Source organism: Palaemon carinicauda, chromosome 20 (genome assembly GCF_036898095.1).
Source record: "Palaemon carinicauda isolate YSFRI2023 chromosome 20, ASM3689809v2, whole genome shotgun sequence".
Taxonomy (NCBI): domain Eukaryota; kingdom Metazoa; phylum Arthropoda; class Malacostraca; order Decapoda; family Palaemonidae; genus Palaemon; species Palaemon carinicauda.
The window spans coordinates 90609513-90629512 of record NC_090744.1 but is presented as its reverse complement, the minus strand read 5'-3'; the positions used below and the strand labels follow the sequence as shown (position 1 = coordinate 90629512).

The 20000-nt window shown below is 36.8% G+C and overlaps 1 protein-coding gene across 2 annotated transcripts in view; it reads right to left on the bottom strand.

Moving 5' to 3' along the window:
- LOC137659527 (uncharacterized) overlaps positions 1-20000 on the bottom strand; it is a 59307-nt gene that overhangs the window by 27251 nt on the left and 12056 nt on the right. The window contains exon 1 of one of the 2 annotated variants that reach the window (XM_068394396.1): positions 8137-8291. The exons of the other annotated variant lie outside the window; for it this stretch is intronic. The gene's annotated coding sequence lies outside the window, so the exon portion shown is untranslated. Of the gene's footprint in view, positions 1-8136; positions 8292-20000 lie in introns of those variants that run through there. 2 annotated transcript variants of the gene reach the window in all.

Genomic DNA, 20000 nt, shown 5'->3' with positions numbered 1-20000 from the left:
ATGCAGGAACAAAGAATCCTATATCATAAAAATAAAGAACCACATGCAACTTAATTAAAGATTATCTTCTTAGTTCACTACCTGAATGGGAGGCCTTCTCCAAAGACAATAGGAGTAGAAAAACTATATATGTCTCACAAAGAAAATGCTGTTGATGAGTTATCTGAAACACACCACTCTCAAATAAGTCAGGAAGATAAAATCCCCTTGATGAGGACTGCTATGATACTATATAAGCTGTGTATGCAATACAAGAATACATTTGAAGCTTCTTTTTTGCCTAACTACTTCATAACTTCTGTTGACAGAGATGAGGAGTTTATCAGCATAGTGCTCAAAGGTGGATCATATATTTACAATCATCAGGCATCTGAAAATAACAATGTTCCAAGTTCAAGAGGAAGAATAGTAAATGTCATATCACATCTAATACTACCAAAAGCACACATCACGAAGTCAAGTTACCAGAAATATGACACAGTAAGGACCTGGAACCCTCATTGCCATTATGCCAAGGTGTATTACACCATGGACATGAAATGAACAGAACCCAAAATGAGATCAGTAACACACATGGTACCTCTGTATTTTACAGCTGAGTTATGGAAGTAAAGCAAGATATAACACAGACGGTTTGTGCATGTCATAAACAGAATAGAATAGTAGTGCCAAAAAAGTCGAACGGAAGGTTTTCACCACACGATATTAATCATTTGGAAAGTAAATCTCATGGAAACTTCTCACAAAGCGAGTTTCATGAAAATGCCCTAAGTGTTATAAATCATCTATCACATGGTAACCTTTGAGTGAAAGAACCTGCAAACAAGATAAACTCTTCAGCCAAGTAAATTCCACAGTGACCAAATTCCTATGACGTGGCTCAAGTTGAGCTTGCTCAGATTGATATATTTGCACCAGATATTGGTGATAATCCTCTTACACCACATCACGATAAAACACCTCCCTGGGTAAAGAATGAAGTGTAGATGAAGCATACATCTAAACTGTTGAAACATAAAAATCTTGACAAAGATGGTGTCAATCTGGGGTTTGGATACAACTAAAAATTAGCCAGTGGTGATAGTGTGAAACTTACTGCAGAGATAAATATATATCCTCTCTTTCCTGCGAAAGCTGCATCTGTATCCTCAATGAAGTATATTATGGAATGAACAATAAAAGGCACAATTTTTTTTTCTAACTAAGAACAAACAAGTGTTCTTGCAGCAGATCAGTCACTGTGTGCAGTAATCAAACTGTTTCATTGGAAATATAAGAGCTCTTGGATAAGATAAAATGGTAGTCATGATGGGAGCATTGCTCATTGAGGAGAAAATACATCTAATGATGCTTAAGCTACTACAGAGTTTTTGTTGGACCACAATCTTATCTCAAGCAGAAGTACTAACTTCTGGACAAGTACAATCAACTCTTAATGAGCATCACATTAAATATGGCTTTTATCACACAGATCTTCCTCTCGCTCCATTAAAATACACCTGTTTGATGTCCATTATACCAAAGATTTCATCAACAAACAAGGTAGTTAAGATATACACATAGGCGTACCCTCCCGCCCATCCCCACAACTACGAGAACCATCAAGCCTAGCAAAAAGAGGTATGCTATGAACTGTTGCAAAATCAGACATCCTTTAATTTACTCATTCATCAACAGATGAACCAGAAAGTCATTCTAGTTACTGATATGGTGTTGAACATAGCAGCATGGTGTTCCCTACACAATCAAAACCTTCTGTGAGTATGTAATCTCTATCTACCAATGCACTTCCTCCATTTAGGGGTGGTAGCGGACATCAAACAAATGAACGAAAGGGGACCTTTCCTCTCTCCACTTCTCTTAGCCTGACGAAGGATTCAGCCGAGTTTGGCTGGTACTGCTAGGGTGCCACAGCCCACCCTCACCCGTTATCCACCACAGACGAAGTTTCATATGCTGAATCCCCTTCTGCTGGTACATCCGCAGTCACCAAGGCGCCGGAAGAAGCAGCAGGGATTACTAGAACTGCGTCACAATCACTCGCCATTCATTCCTATTTCTAGCATCCTCTCTTACCTCTCTCACATCTATCCTCCTATCACCTAGAGTTTTCTTTACTCCATCCATCCATCCAAACCTTAGCCTTCCTCTTGTACTTATCCCATCAACTCTTGCATTCATCACCTTCTTTAGCAGAAAGCCATTTTCCATTCTCTCAACATAGCCAAACCACCTCAACACATTCACATCCACTCTAGCTGCTAAATCATCGGCTCTCACCCTCAATGCTTCGTTCCTAACCCTATCTAACCGAGATACAATAGCCATACTCCTTAGACACTTCATCTCAAACACATTCAATTTCTGTCTCTCCGTCACTTTCACTGCCCTAAACTCCGATCCATACATCACAGTTGGTACAGTCACTTTCTCAAACAGAACCCTCTTTGCATTCATCCCTAACCCTCTATTCGTTACCATTCCCTTCACTACACCCAACACTTTGCATCCTTCATTCACTATCTGAAGTAAACCTGCTTCCACTCCTCCATTTGCTGCAACAACAGACCCCCAAGAACTTAAAATGATCTACTTCCTCAAGTAACTCTCCAATCAACAGGACCTTGCACCACCACCCCCCTTCTCGTGCATCTCAAAACCTAACTATTAGCCACATTAACTCTCAGCTTCCTTCTCTCACATTCACTTCCAAACTCTGGCCCTAATCGACCAAGCTTCAGAGTCTGCAACCAGTACAGTATCTTCCGCAAACAACAACTGATCTACCTCCCAATCATGATCACTCATGTCTATTAGTTTTAATCCTCGACCAAACACTCGAGCATATACCTCTCTCACCACTCCATCAACAAACAAGTTGAAAAACCATGGCAACATCACACAGACCCACTCTCACAGGAAACCACTTGAGTATGTAATACTACACATTATCTCATATTTGAAAACTCAAATAAAAATGGTACCCAGCATAAAGTCCTAAGCACAACTACGTTGTGGGAGAAGTGCCAGAACAAGAATTGGTGATGAGAGCAAAAAAATTCCATATAACAAGAATGGATTCCTGAAAAAATGAAAAAATTATCCCCCTCCCTCCCTTCTCTCACTCTCTCTCTCTCTCTCTCTCTCTCTCTCTCTCTCTCTCTCTCTCTCTCTCTCTCTCTCTCTTTCTTGAGGGTACACGGTATATGAAGCCAGACACAAGTATGACGAATTAATGACAGATTAATAAAAAAATTTTGCCAAGTAAGGTTTGATCGTTTATGCAAACAATCGTAATCGATGTTCTTGCTTCTTTGACGGTTATACCATATTTGGTAAGTGCAGAAGATAACAAGGTAAGTAACGGGCGTGCGGCCAATAGACGGCTGATGGCAAAGTCTTGTGGAGGAAGTATTTCATCGCTCTCAACCATGGCCAACATGCAGCGATGTCCTCGTGGGTGCAAAGGAGTCATCGCACTACGACTCTTCCATATTTTCAACCAAGAGCATATTTAAAGGAAACTGAGGATAAATTTGAATAGGTAAGTAATAAATCAAAGTTGTATTCCGTAGTTACAGATGAACCAGTCACTATGTTTCACAGCTACCTATGATAATAAAAGGGAACATTATTTTGATTGTTGACTGGTAAAAAAAAAATCTCAACATGATAGTTTTGAACATGTTATCTTATCCGATTTCCTTTCCCCAACAGGCCCTATGATCGTGTTGCAGAGGTCATGGGAATGACCACAAATGCAGTGCGGTTGCTGGTTCAGCGAGGCACACGTTCTCGGCCAGATTCACCATGCGGGACAGCCACTCCCCCTGTGACACCGCCACACTCACCGCCGCCCCCTGCCACACCACCCGTTTTTGACAGTTTCACTTTCAATGGTTGTATAATTGTCAAACAAACCTCATACAATAATTAAGCAACAGCAAGTTGCGCTGGAACAGGAATCAGGGTGGTGCATAAAACACCCTACCATACTTAACATATATACATTCGAGTTATCCGCCATTATAAATAAGTCATATGTGTGCATAGCTTCATTTCTTTGTGTACAGAGAGAGAGAGAGAGAGAGAGAGAGAGAGAGAGAGAGAGAGAGAGAGAGAAGGAGGGATTAAGGGAGAGGAAAAGGAGGTATGGGGGAGAAAGAGGGCGGGAAGAGAGAGTAGGAGTGGGGTAGGAGGGAGGGAAAGGGATGGATGGTGGTAGTAAGGGAAGGCAAGGGAGGAGTTGGTGGATGAATGGACGTCACTACTACGTCACGCCTCACATATTCGAATGTGTAAATAGCTCACACAGGTTTTTGACTTCACAGTCAAGAGTAAACGCCATAATTAGCAGCATTTGACTATGGACAGTAGTGTCAAAAATTAGCGGAGTGTGTGAAACAATCTTTGCCAAAGCACCATGCTGATCCGAGTCTTTGTTTCAAAGATATTTGCGAAAAACAGTATATCATAGGGTCTGATATGCATAGTAGTTGCCCTTCATTTCATTACCACTGATTTCAAAGAGCTTTAGGTAAGTTTTGACACTAGAAATAAAATATAGCGATATTGCAATTCATCATCTATGTTCAGGCTTTGGACAAGCAACATGTTTGGCTCTTTCCTTATCCATAGCCTCATTGGTTGTGATAAAACATCTCACTTTCTTAGACACGGATCAAAGTCAGCTTGGGCATCTTGGAATTTTACTCCGGACCTCACTATGACATTGATCGCATTAATAAATGATCCTATTTTCTTTAACACGGTGACTCATATGAATGTAATTGAATGCTTAGTTATACTTATGTATAAGGAGGGAAGCAATGCAGTGGGTGCAAATGAAGCAAGTCATAAGTTACCTACTACTGGATACAGGTCTCTGGAGAATATCCCACCAACCCAGGCAACACTGTTCCAAAATGCGAAACGGGAACTATTACAAGTTAGCTTTTTCTGAAGTAAAGTAACTGCTCCATGAAAACTATCTTTAACATGTGTAGTTGGAGCTGGTGGAAAGATGACAAAGGTAAATGACAACCTTTATGGAGTGCTCTCACAAATGCTTCATAAGCCTGTTCGATAATATTGCATTGCAGTTGTGTTAGTCCTGTGCAGGATAGTGCAAGTGGAACAGAATTACAGAGTTAATGTGAGATGAACCAGCCTTTGTAAGTGTGAAGGCAGATGCAACTAGAGCGGGTATCGGTAAAGTGCATAGCTTAGCCTATATCATGTTGTATATCACAAGATAGGCAATTGAATTATGCACATCTTGGCACTAGTTTCATGCAAATCTGATCAAAATTTACAGCGATATATCAAAAAGACGCTTTTTACCTTGACCTTGCCCTTTGACCTAAGTACTCCCTAATCAGAAGATAGGAAAATGAATTATGCACACTCTGACACCAGTTTCATGCAAATCGGATAAAAATTAACTACAATATAGTAAAAAGACGTTCTTGACCTTTTTGTGACCTTGACCATTGACCTGATTACTCCCAAAATCTAATCAAATTGTCCTTGGATCATTCATGGCCAATCATCTCACAAAATTTCCTGAAATTTGCCAAAGATGTAGCAGAGATGTTTTTAACTTTTTATGACCTTGACCTTGATCGTGTTGTATAACACAAGATAGGCAATTGAATTATGCACATTTGGCACTAATTTCATACAAATTTCATACAAATTTACCAAGATATGGCGAAAAGACGTATTTGGCCTTTCTGTTGCCTTGAACTTGACCTTTGACCCATTCACTCTCTAAATGTAATAAAATCGGCCCTGGATTATGGCCAATCATCCCACAAAATCTTACGAAATTCGGTTAAATACATTTTGGTTTACGAAAATCACAAACGCACAGACAGACACGAAATACACGCAGATCAACACATAACCTTCGCAACGAAGTCGGCGAAGGTAATAATAATGGTGATGAAGGAAACTTGGTTTTTGGTTTTTAAAGTACATGTTATTACGTTAAGTGTATTTGGACAATTGGATATTGATTATTATCATATTTTTACATGGTTTCGAAGTAATTTAATTATTTGCTGATATTATCTAAAATTCATCAATGTCTTCCAATATTCAAGAAGAAAAATCAAATATGAAGATTAGTCAACAGACACAATAGTTTAGCTGTTTTCCTCAGTTGTTATGTTAAAAACATTTAACAATTTAGAAAAAGGCTCGATTTTTCAATAATCAAGTAAGATTTAAAGGAACACAATAATTGTAAGATTTTTGTATTCACTATGAAATTTTTATTAGCAATTTTGATATGATTATGTATAATCCATCTTTTCTAAATAAAAATATGTTAAATGTCTCCCTTTATTGGCATATGGTTTCGAAGTAGTATAAATACAAGTAACATTTGAAATGCATAAATATGTTACAAGATTCAAATCGAAAAAAATCAATTCTGAAGTATTGTAAAGACTATTACTAGACTTAATACAGTCAATGTATTTTCATGTTACAATATTTCTGTTATATAAAAATAACAATCATAAAATATTTTTATTTTGCATAAGTTTTATGAGATTGAAGGAAAAAAATATTAATTGTATCAACTATTTTTTAGTTGACTATTTTTCTATATAAAAATCTATTTAATCTATTATCCAATTATCATATTCTGCTAAACATTATTTATATTGTAATACATCGGCAGGTCTAAAACTGCTGGAATTGTGAGCTTTTTCAAGGTAATGACCCATAATGGAAAATACTGGAATAACTCATGAGATGGCAGTTTTTTTTTTCTTTTTTTTTTTCATCTTAATGGCCTACATTCCCCAGACCTCCGCTGTGCTGGCTCCCGGCAGAAAACAATAATTTTGCATCTGAGGATGATATGGCCCAAATTTGGTGTTTTGGCTGCAATCTGAACCTAACGCCCCAGTTTCTTCCATAACAGAGTTCACTATTTCTGACCTTGCAGGATATATTGTATCTTATTGCATCCTTCCGTACTCATGAACAATCCAATGCATGAACACTCCCAAAGGGATATTTTCAAATTTTTTTCTTAATATTATTATTATTATTATTATTATTATTATTATTGTTATTATTATTATTATTATTATTATTATTATTAATATTATTATTATTAATACTAGCTATGCTATAACCCTAGTAGGAAGTTGGAAAAACCATATGCTATAAGCATAAGGACGCTAACAGGGAAAATAGCTCATTGAGGAAAGGAAATAAGGAAACGGATAGAATGGTGTTTCCGAGTGTACCTTAAACCAAGATAACTCCAGCCCAAGACAGTGGAAGACCATGGTGCAGAGGCTATGGCATTATCCAAGACTAGAGAGCAATGGTATGATTTTGGAGCATCATTCTCCTAGCATAGGTGCTTGTCATACCTGGAGTCTATTCTACCGTTACCAAGAGGAAAGTAGCCAATGAACAATTAGCACAGTAGTTAACAGGCCAATTGAAGAATTTTTTTCGGTTATCTTACCGTTGTTAGGTACATGAGCAAATGGAAATGTGTAGAGAATGGGCCAAAATATTCGATGTATGTGTAGGCAAAGGAAAACTAGCCGCAACCACAGACTGGTGGAAAGTAGCATTATCTGGCCACTCAATGGACATAAAACACTCTAACGATAGTATCTTAACTGGTGGCTGTTGCCATGGCCAACTAAAGAATTTATTTAAACAAGTGCTCTTGTCACTAGGGTTTTGCTATCAAGCATCATTTTTGGCATAATAAGGAACTGAAACTTTTCTGGTTGGAAGAAAATGGTGCAAATAGGTTTCTGCTTCCGAGAAAATACTTCGAATATTATTCAATTAACAATTAAGAAAATATCGATACGGAGACGGAGGAAAAGTCCAGTTGATTAAGTTTAAGTTTTTGAAATATATAAGAAAAATATCCAATAAAGTCCCTTTTCAGATTATATATATATATATATATATATATATATATATATATATATATATATATATATATATATTTCAGTGTGTCTGTGTGTTTGAAAATTACGATACCATCTGTTTAAATGCGACAAAATTTCCTATTATTAATGAAAAAAAAAAAACAATTTTAAGAAAACTCTTATTTGTACACAAATTATTAAATAAAGTAAAACTTACGACAACTTCCAGTGTCCTGCAGGTGGAAACGACGGAGAAGAAGAACAGGTCTTAAGAACACCACGACAGTTCACCTTGTAACTTGGAACAGCGAAGAACTTGGAGGCGGGACATTGTATGCGCTCATGTCCCGCCTCCAAGGCTCAACTTGGAGGCTCAGCTCTGCTCGCAACGCAGAATGGTGATCATTGCTGATTACGTTCCTCCTTTGTCCTTCATTCATGCCCCTAGGGGCAGCGTGTAATTTATCTCTCTCTCTCTCTCTCTCTCTCTCTCTCTCTCTCTCTCTCTCTCTCTCTCTCTCTTATATATATATATATATATATATATGTATATATATATATATATATACATATATATATATATATATATATATATATATATATATACATATATATATATATATATATATATATATATGTATATATATATATATATATATATATATATATATATATATGTATATATATACATATATATGTATATATATACATATATATATATATATATATATATATATATATATATATATATATATATATATGCGTGTGAGTGTGTGTGAAAAAATGAATGACTGCACTTGTTTTCCTTTTCCATGATAATTCAGAAATTATTGATTATAAGAAGATTTAGTTGAGATGTATAAAACAAAAGATTAAATTATCGATAATTTCAAGGTAAAAAGGTTGTGGTAGACTATTGGAAACGTCTCTGTCAGGCAATCTGCTGCACGGAGATCGAGTGCTGCTCATACTCGATAGTTTCTTGTATTGTCTGCAACCTTATCATCCATGTGAGGTAATAACGGGGTGTTTTGCAGAGCCTATAGGTCTACCTGCAGAGTCATTGCCTAGACCCCCCCTGGTCCTAGTTGGGTGGTAGGGAGGTTGGGCGCTGATCATATGTAAACATGCTCAGTCTCTAGGGCATTGTCACTGCCCCTTGCCTCTGCCATTCATAATCGACCTTAAAACCGTTAAACCTCAGACCATTTAATTGTTATTGGCTACTGTGATTGATAAGCCCAATTCTATAATAGGAAGCTTCTTTAGAATCTTAGAAATGGAACTCAATCACAAATATAATCCTACAATCCATTATAAGCGTAATTAGCTGGTGCCAATGATTTTTTTTTCCTCAGCTCCATCTAATGGGTATTTGATGCGTTCGATGTCAGCATATATAGAATACCTTTTCTCTTTTAGGATCTTCTATATTCCATAGGGAAAGGATCGACAATTCTCGACACACAGCACCGATATTCACAAAGCTTTCAGCCTCTATCTTTTAATGAACTTTCAGTATAGAAAAAAAAAACTAATGTTTCCAAACTTAATTTGCTATATGTATCTAATCATTTAACCTTTCTTTCTGAATTAAACCTGTTTTGGTCTTTGTGAATCTAGCTTTGTTGATTCATATTATATACATATATATATATATATATATATATATATATATATATATATATATATATATCTATGTATGTATGTATGTATGTATGTATATATATATATATATATATATATATATATATATATATATATATATATACATGAAAAAACTCTCAACTTAGGAGTAAAACCTCCTGAAGTGAGTCATTCACTTTGTCCGGAAGGTTAGGTGTAAATATAAAACGTACTAGAATCAGGTTTTGGAGAGAGTCTGTTTACACGGGAATGTATCAGACAGGCAACGCTAATGCTGCCTTGAGGTTCACAGGCATCATAGCATTCGAAAATTTTCACTTTGCTGGAAGCCGTTGGATGATCACCAAATCAATAAGAATTGAGGGGGTAAGTAACTTACATGGAAGCAGTTGTATCACTAAAATTCCAGACTCAAAGGATTTGAAAGAAGTCTCATAAAAAAGATAGAAAGGATATACTTGAAGATTTCATAATATCTATTTTAAATACTTTCTTAAATCCTTTTGAAAATATGAATCCTGAGCTACCCATCGGGAACATTCTAACTGGTCAAGCTATAAATGAGAAATAACAAAGTATATTCCTTCGTTTTCTTCTAAATGGGCATATGCTGCTAAGACATTTTAAGGATTATACATGCAGGATCCTAAACATATTGAAATACCTATACCACACAAAATGGCAAACAACTTTGAGACCTCTTTTATATCAAGTAAAATGAGCAGGAAAGGAAAAACGCTGGAAGGCTTCAACAGCACTTTAGATGTTTTTGCATAAGTCATTCATGGACTTGCTATATACTTTGAAAAATTGCTGTTTGTTAAACAACTACTAAGGAAAGACACTCGTTATCACAATATAGAAGCCTGTGAACATGACTGGTGGTCAGTTATACCAACTGGTAACATTAAAGTAACATGAAAGGACCAACAAACCCCCAAATAGCTATTAAACGCATTTGGAAATGAACAGTTTCAGATATCACTGATAACTCTTCTTTGCCAACAACGGAGAAACAAGAGATATGCTTATTAGAGAAAAAAAAATATATTGGCGTAAAAACTAAATAGTATACATATATTTGCAAAGACGACAATATAGATGGACCATGGAAAAAATTTACTGCTAAGAAATGACAATGATGGGTTGTTACCATCACAAGTCCTATAAAAAGAAAAAACTTCCCTAAAGCGCAAACGGGTGATCAATGTCACATGCATAGCAAATGATTTTGATTGTTATTTGATAGAGGATTTGCCTATCTACTATACATTACAGGGTTCATCTTCACAACAGCATTTGCAAGAAAAGAGATTAGGTTAAACTTTTAGAAATTAGAATCCTCATTATCAGAGAATACCAAGTCAGCTAGCATTATTGCTATCTTTAAATGATGGAAAAGTTGATGGCCTAGGAAATAATTGTGTGCAATGTGTCTGATCAAACGAGGTATTCCTCGGTATCTGATGTTAGATAGTTTCTTCATAAAAAACAAAATTGAGTGCCAGTCTATTACTCTTTAAAAGGTTAAAGGTGATCCACCACTTACTGTAATCTGTTTTCCATTTTCAAATAATCATCTTTTTGTCGTTATATTTACTCCTGTAGCACATATAATGAAAAAAAAAATAGATTCTATTTCCAACAATTTATATTAATATCATTGGTAGCACGAAAAAAAAAGAAGTCAGAAGCTACATGCAAAGAAAGTTAAAAAGGATGATGTAATTATAAATAACTAATAGGCATCATCTATTTAGCTAGGTATCAGCACCCACCACTTACAGGGTTACTATGGGATTCAGGGCCTCTGTAACACGGTTTTTTGGACTTTGCTCCTTATCAAAGCATCGGATGTAGCTGAAAGTTGACATATGTATATTTTATAACCACACACAAATTTTGTCAGCATTATCAATAACCTAAACCCGATAGTTTTAATTTTTGTAGAGTAAAAATGATCTAGCCGACGCCATGGCCAGTGATAACGAGCCAAGAGTTGAAAACATTCATTACGTAAGCAATGTAAACACCTTTTGACAAAATTTTGCCCCGCCCATCCACCAGACACCCATTCACCTTGTTCCATCTGCTCTGAAACCCATAACAGTCAAGAATAGCTAACAGGATTTGGAATTGCCCCCGTGGTTGCAAAACTGCATTTGTCTTACGACTTGCAACTTTGTACAGTCAAGAGAAAGCCCGTGGCCATATTTACTATAGCCTGAATAGGTAATTATTCTGTTTCTAGTTTAAATCCAATATTTATGGTCTGATTTGTATTTAGCGTAACATGATTATAATACTTGTAATGTCATTCAGGCTTTTGAACATTTCCATTAACTATTCATTATGCCACCAAGAGAGAGAGAGAGAGAGAGAGAGAGAGAGAGAGAGATAGAGAGAGAGAGAGTGAGAGAGAGAGAGAGAGAGAGAGAGAGAGAGAGAGAGAGAGATTATATGTAAACAGTGTTTATATAACTATTTTTGTTAAAAAAAAAGAATTTTGTGCTAAACTCTCCATCAGACCAACAGATCACCCGATGTAATTTTTTTTCTTCTTCTTAGGGCGTACGACCGTGTTGGCTATGTTTTGGGCATGACTGCATTTTGTAAATAAATTAGGAATAGTTTTAGGAGTTTTATTGGTACATCTAATGGGAATTTATAGAAGTAAAGTGAACATAATTCATTTATCCTTTAAAATAATTACTACATGTAGCAAAACAAATAGTAGTAAAGATGATAATGCAATGAAGGAATGATACCATACTTCATCTTTAGCTTCAACATCGGCAATAACATACCCAGTTGCCATAATTTGTCAGCTTAATGAAATAGCCTATCATCTAATGTTAAACTTAATTTCTGAGGAGGCCATGGCTTATTGCACAGTGAAAAAACATTACAAAGACTTTATGAATGGCGGAACGATACATAAATGTGGGTGGGGTATCTGTGCTAGCGTAGTAATACTACTGTAGCAGTAGTGCCCAACAGTAGTATACATGAATTAATCTTACAACTACTCGATAAATGAGTTTTTAAAGCCAGAATTTAAATTTTCTGATCCAACAATGCCCATGATAGCCTTCAGTGTTATCCTGAATTATAACCAGGCCAAAGTGGGTGGAGCCTCATGAAGTCATCATTCTGACGATAATTATTGGTGAAGGTTTAAAGCCAAAATACGGTACCGTCTATTTTTTTTTTTTTTACAATAAATAGGTAGGTATATAGACAATAAATAAAAATCGCTTGACATGGGATAGAGCAGTTATCAAATCAAGCTTGTCTACTACGTTTTTGAAAATTACCAACTATTCCCTACACCTTGTCAATCTGATAGTGACCTATAAAGTAGACTGTAATTTCTTAGGAAACTTATTTGGGAGTTAGACTAATAATCGAAGTGTTTTTGTATTTATTAACATATTTTGTTGGTTTGTTCATTATGACAATTATCAGTGGAGAGGTTTCAGAGTTCATAAAGGTGTACTGCTTTGCTTTTATTTCAACTTTTGTGTCATTGTTGGCAGAGGTATAGCCTTCGTTACGTATAGCCAATCATCGATCGAGAAAGAGGGAAGAAATGCCGTCATAAGTTACGTAACGAGTGCGTTCGAAACCTTTTCTCTGAGTAAGTTGGCCCGTCTTCAAAAAACGTCACTTTTACATTATAAGTACCAAATCTATTCAACCTACGTAATGCAGAATATAGTCAAAATTTATGTGTAGATATAATGTGCATTCTGAAGAAGCGTTATATTTATGAAATTCATAGATAACAAATTATTGCGAAAAAACCGTGTTACAGAGGCCCTGAATCTCATAGTAGGTAATTATATCATGATTTGAACCTAGTTTCTTAAGACCCATAGAGATATTCAATACACGAGAACACTGAAAGAAAATTGGACAGAACAGACAAAAACAAACCCAAACTGCAATAGCCAAAGCTTCCCTAATTAGGGATTGGAAGATTACATTTATAATAGATTTCGATTTCTATGACCTTAAATGATTCTTAATACTACAGATTGGCTTATCAATTACAGCAAACTTAAGCATTAAGGTATACCGTTGTGACGTGCCATTCAGTACCCCAATGGTGTGTATGTTTTGATATCCTTGTGGTTGTGGTACTTTGGTACAGCTTTTTTTTTTCACTGCACCTGTATATTCTAATTTGATTTTGTTTTTTTGTAGTTCTTTTGTCAAGACTCTTTATGTTCTGTTCATGTGATCTGTAATAGCAGTGTACCTTAGTAAGTTGGTAACTAGTAACTAGTAATTTTTCAGTATTGTTTGTGTTTTTTATATGTAAGCTATGATTGATATATAAATGTAAACAGTTTACATAGTATGAATATATTACAGCATTTAATTTGAATTTGGTTATAGAAATACATTCCTATGATAATAAAAGAATATATATGAAAAACTTTTTATCCAATCTTGAAAAAGAAATTTGGTAAGGGGAGCTCAGCTGTTGGTTCGGTAAGGCTTACTGTAGTTGTACTGCACGTGTTTCAATCACGCTCATAGGCCTACACTGCAATGGTTTTGCCTTTTTATCTTATCACTCGTTCTTCCCTGCATTAATAGAGTAACCTGTGTAAACATGCTAGCTCGTGTTCTATCATGTTTTGATTTTTTGTGATGTTATTTATTACCCGCAAGTCCTTGTATATAAACTCGATGACTGTTTAATAAAGTTTAGTTGCATTTACCTCGCCTCTCAGTTACAACCTGACTACTCTCCAGCACAATTGATGACCCCGAGTGACTCGCTCCCTCCTGTCATCCCCCTCACTGCTGCACCCTACTTTTTGATGATGCTGCCTAACAATCATGGCACTTCAACACACGCCGCCTCAGTGCAAATACTGAGATTCACCAGCAGAGAAGCTTTCACTTGTTTTCAGCATGCAGAACTCCCGTTTCGCATTAAGGGCGTGACTTGCTTAAGTAGTAAAGCAGACAATGTTCTTGCGGCGATCTCACATTAGCTTTGCGGACAAGGGGACACCCCATTACCAGATGACATCCTGAAAACATACCTCTTAGAGCAACATTCCCCATTCCCAGCCGCCCATATGGCCAAGCTTATTTAGCTCTCTCAACAACTGTTGGGGTCCAAAAGAATTTACTAGCCCTCAGGCAAAATGACTAGTATCATTCACCTGCAACCTGCCACAGACAGCTCTTCTCGTGAAGTGAATCTACTTCGTACCATTTGGGCAATGACCCTTCTCAAACCTGTACGCCCAGCTATCCCTGATGTCAATATTTTGCCAATGAAGGATCTGATGACCAGTCAACATCCTTTTGGACAGCCACTTCACCATCTTCAAGACCTCCATCAACGCCCCCAGTCCTGATGAAAAGGACAACTATTCAACATCGACCTAAGCTGATGTGAATGCGGTAGGACACAGACCCCAACCACATGATGTGCCTTAGCGGCGACAAAGCATCCCACCACCCACATAAACCACCACCCTCTCATACCCCAACCAACGACCTCTCCAACCATTTATTGATACCTATTAGCCACAGTTATGCTACTATCACTCCTGATTCGGGGCTGCTGAGAAGAAATGTGCGAACCATTGTCAGCGGTCAAAAAATGTGTAAGTAGGCCACCGCTTGTGTCGTTGACCTCCCCTATCACTAATCTTTCCTTTTTATATGATGAGTATACGGGCGTGCGATTTTTGATAGACAAGGATGCTTGCCATTCTCTTCTGCCAAGGCCACTCTCCAGAACACGATGTAGTCTGTCTAAGTCTGCTGAAGTCTGCCTGGTAGCAGCGAAGGGGTTGGCGATACCCATCAACGGTTAAGAAACCGTCGCATTATCGTTTGGGAGCGCCAAGTATAATTGGAAGTTTCTCGTAGCTGACGTCACAATACCATTCCTTGGTGTAGATTTCCTTTCACATTTCCATCTCATGGTTAATATTGCTCACCGATAATTAGTCAACGAGCACTCGTACTCATCGAAACCTCACCGACGATTAGTCAACGGGGACTCGGAATCAATGAAACCTCTTCAACATGGCCGTTCCAGCCTTACTCTACACATCAGTGCACTCACAGATGCCTATGCCGACCTATTCATATCATAACCAAAAGTTTTCCGTTCAGATCTTCGTCGAACTTTCACTGTTCCCCCCAAACAGGTGTCCATGAACACAGAAGGCATACCCAAGACCGCCATCACCACCCCCTTCAGTACATACACCTTCAATTACCCCTGTTTTGGCCTTTGTAAGGCTGGGGACATTTTTCAAGGCCTCATTGATAGCCTCTTAGGGAACCTCCCTTTCTGTGTATGTTATGTGGACGACATACTTGTGTTCTCTTCCTCCAGAGAGGAACTCCTCATCTATGCATCATGCTCGACCGACTAACACAGAACGACCTTGTAGTCCGGTATGACAAGTGTACCTTCGGCTCCCACGCATCACTACTGAAGGAGTCCACCCCCTCTCTGAGAAGGTAGCAGCTGTTTCGAACTTCCCCACACACTCAACCGTCACAGCACCGCAAAAATTCGTATATATATATATATATATATATATATATATATATATATATATATATATATATATATATATATCCTTACGAAGCTGGTTTAGGCTATTTTTGAGAATGAACTTTTTACTTCATATAGTTTGGCTATGAAGTCGTATGTAATCACATTTAAGTATGGTGTATCACACACAGAAGGTGTGAGCACAAGGAATTACGTCATTTTCTTTTTTATCTTTCCACATGGTTAGAGAGTGCATGAAAATTCTCGAATCAAATTTACTCTTTCTTTAAAGTCACGAAAGGAAGCTGGGCGGAGTTAGCTGAAAGAGAATTGCCTTGCAAGCAATGTAATTAACTGTTTTTCAAATTACTACGTTGGCAACCTTATGTTGTACACCCATACCTCTACCGCTACCAGAATAATCTAATAGAAATTTCTAGACAAATTAAGTAAATATATATATCCTAGGAATGCATAAGCAGCAGAAGAAATCCAACCTATTCCTTAGGGTTCCAACCCTTTCTCCTCTCAAGTGTGAAAAGTGTTTTACTGTCCCGTCCCACGTGCTTATAGATTTTCATCCAGCGTAAATCGTGTATAATGTTCAAACGTTGGTTGAATTATTGGATGTTAATTCAAGTGTAGTGTGTTAATGTAAGTAAATTTTGAAATAAAATTTTGTAACTAGCCCTGTGAGATTAGGTTAACCATTGAAGTGTATTTATTTTGTTTAACTGTTCTGTAACCTCATGTAAACCAAAAAACGTAAGCATAACAGTTGCATTCATGTAAGTTTCATCATTACTTAATCACTAGAGTGTTAAGTGTTAAGTTTTTTCATTAATTGTCAAAATCAAAAATTTTCTATCAATTAATTGTATAATTTTTTAGAGTATCTTTTTTTTTTTTTTTTTTTTTTGTATTATTGGTAACTTTTCATAGGATATATTTATTTTTGTAAGTGTATTATTATGATCAATATTTTTTCTCAGTACTTCTCTCGATTCCCTGACTAAAAACCGAAGTAAGAGGTTGGTTTTAGAATAGTTCTTATAAAGTAATCACCTAGTTTTGATTTGAGTAATGTAAGAGACCTTTGAATATTCAGTATTCATATATATATATATATATATATATATATATATATATATATGTATATATATATACATTATATATATATATATATATATATACATTATATATATATATATATATATATATATATATACACAATGTATATATATATATATATATATATATATATATATATATACACAATGTATATATATATATATATATATATATATATATATATATATATATATATATATACAGTATACTGTATATATATATACATATCAGTCTGGGAGTTGCATAATATTCTCAGAGCTCATGTATTTTTTAAGTGTAACAGATTTATGTAAATTAGAGAAGGTGAGTTTTGGAGCTCGTAAATTTGCGTAATTCGCCAGCCGTAATATATATTTTTGGTGCCCAGACCTAGGGATCGAGTGATTCTGTTTTAAACATTGGTGATAACAGGACCGTGTTTTCATTAAATGTTTGAACAGTTTAGTGTTAATAGGATTCTGTGTATTGGTGGGATATATTTTTTGGAGAGGTATAATTATTTTGGTAAAGTACAAGATGGCACAACTAAATGTACAAGAGTTTTTGGAAAACCCAATTGTTCATGAATTGTCAAAACCTAACGTAGCTATAGCTCAGTGGCTCTCTAATTTGATAGCATGTGGTGGTCATGCAATGAATGGAATAATTAAAGCCCAAATCAAGTGTCTAGCCTTAGAAGCGTTGATAAACTCAGAAAATCTATCAGAAGAAGATATTTTAGCAGCTAGCGAACTGTTGGAGAAGGCTGAAACAGAGTTTGTAGCAAAGTAAGAATCATTTGACCTAGGAATTGAAAGAATGAAAGCAGAAAGGAATATAGAGGGTGAGATTTGACGAATTGCAGCCAAAGAGAATTTGATTAAGTTGAACATGATGGCCGAATGGGAGGAACGGGAAGAAAGCAAGAGAGAAAAGGCAAGAGAAATCGCAAGACATGCGAGGGAGATGGAAGCTAGATAGGAAGAAAGAGAGAGAAAACAACCAAGAGAAATTGCAAAACGAGAAGGAAAAGAAAAAGAAGAGGCGAGAGAAACTGCACGAAATACGAGGGCATTGGAACTGTTAAAATGCGCGTGCAAGGTCAGCAACTCAGACAGAGTTGACCCCTGCCATGTACGATCCCGATTTTAATGCGAAAAAATTAGAAAAAGTTTATACCAAATTTCACAGAAGAAGTACCCGACGAATTCATCAATCATCTTGAAACAGCTGCATCGATGATGGAATGGCCAGAAGATAAATAGCCTTTGTTATTGCAGTGTTCATTATGATCAAGTGTCAAGTATTCGCCGAACTAAGGAAACCAGTTCAATAATAACTACACGAACGGGTCCAATAGTTACAGCGGAAGTACCACTGGTCCTATACCAAAACAGAATGTGCGGAATGTGACAGTACCATAACACAAATCGTCGAATCGTCCTCCTTCAGGTGTTGTGAAAGACGTACAGAAGATGAATATTGTCTGTTATGAGTGAGGCAAACAAGGCCATATCAGTAAGGAATGTTGGTCGAACCAACAGTAAGCAGTTACCTAAGTGGTTAAGGATAATTCAACTTCACAGAATACGAAGACGAAGAAATAAACAGGAAAGTATAACAAGGAAAATAGGGCAGCTGATGTTTACACAACAAACAGGATAACCCCAAACAGCGTGGATGCCTTTATACCGTACATTTATGAAGGTATGGGAGCGAACAGATCCTGGTCAAGATATTGCGCGACACAGGTTGTAACAATAGTGTAGTAACACCAGGTGTACACCTGCTGGTGGAACAGTCTCTCACAGGAGATTCGGTCCATTTGAAAGGAATAGGAGAGGAAGTTACTCCTATTTGCCATTTGAAGCTGTGATGCGAGTTGGTGACAGGTCATTTTGATTTTGCGGTAAAGAGTTCATTGGCTGTAGGAATAGAAGTCCTGCTGGGTAATGAGGTTGGTTGAGCGCCATTTGTGCCTTGTTCCATTGTAACAGAGAAACCATTCAAGTATAGTCCTACGACTGAATTTCGAGAAGGGTTACCCGTATCTGGTTCCTAGTTTTGTGACGACTAGAAGTATGACGAAGAAATTGGTTGCAAAAGAAAACAGAGAAACCGAAGTAGTGATGAACTTGGAGGATTTATTCTCAGCAGAGGATTCCCATGATGATACGCAAGAGGTGAGCTCCCGAGAGAGCACAAGAGAAGAGGAAAGACAGACGAGTTGACAGGAAGACAAGGAAGCAATGGATTTTAAGAAATAGAAGAGTCAGCATTAGAAGAAAGACAAGTGAGTAGGAAAAGGCTGTTAGAATTGCAACGGAAGGATGCGATGTTAACAGAGTTATTGTACTGTATGGTGTATGAGACTGGGGTGTAGCAGTCTCTCCCTTGTTATTATCTTAAGGATGGATTGGTTATGAGAAAGCATAGCCCCGCCTATATCCCTGGGAATGCCGAATGGGGGATATGCCATCAGATATTGATTCCCATACCGTTGAGAAGACAGATGATCACCGCAACATACAAGATGGGACACATGGGAATAAGGAAGACGACGGAGAAGATTATGTAACACTTTTTTTGGCCTGGCATGCACAAGGATGTGAGCCAGTTTTGCCGTGCATGTCATGTTTGTCAGGTGGCTGAAAAGCCTAACGGGTAAATCAAGAAAGCTCCCTTACACCAAATTGAAGTGCGAGGAGAACACTTCAGCAAGGTAATGATAAACATTGTAGGACCATTACCGAGAACGGAGAAAGGTCATGATTATATGT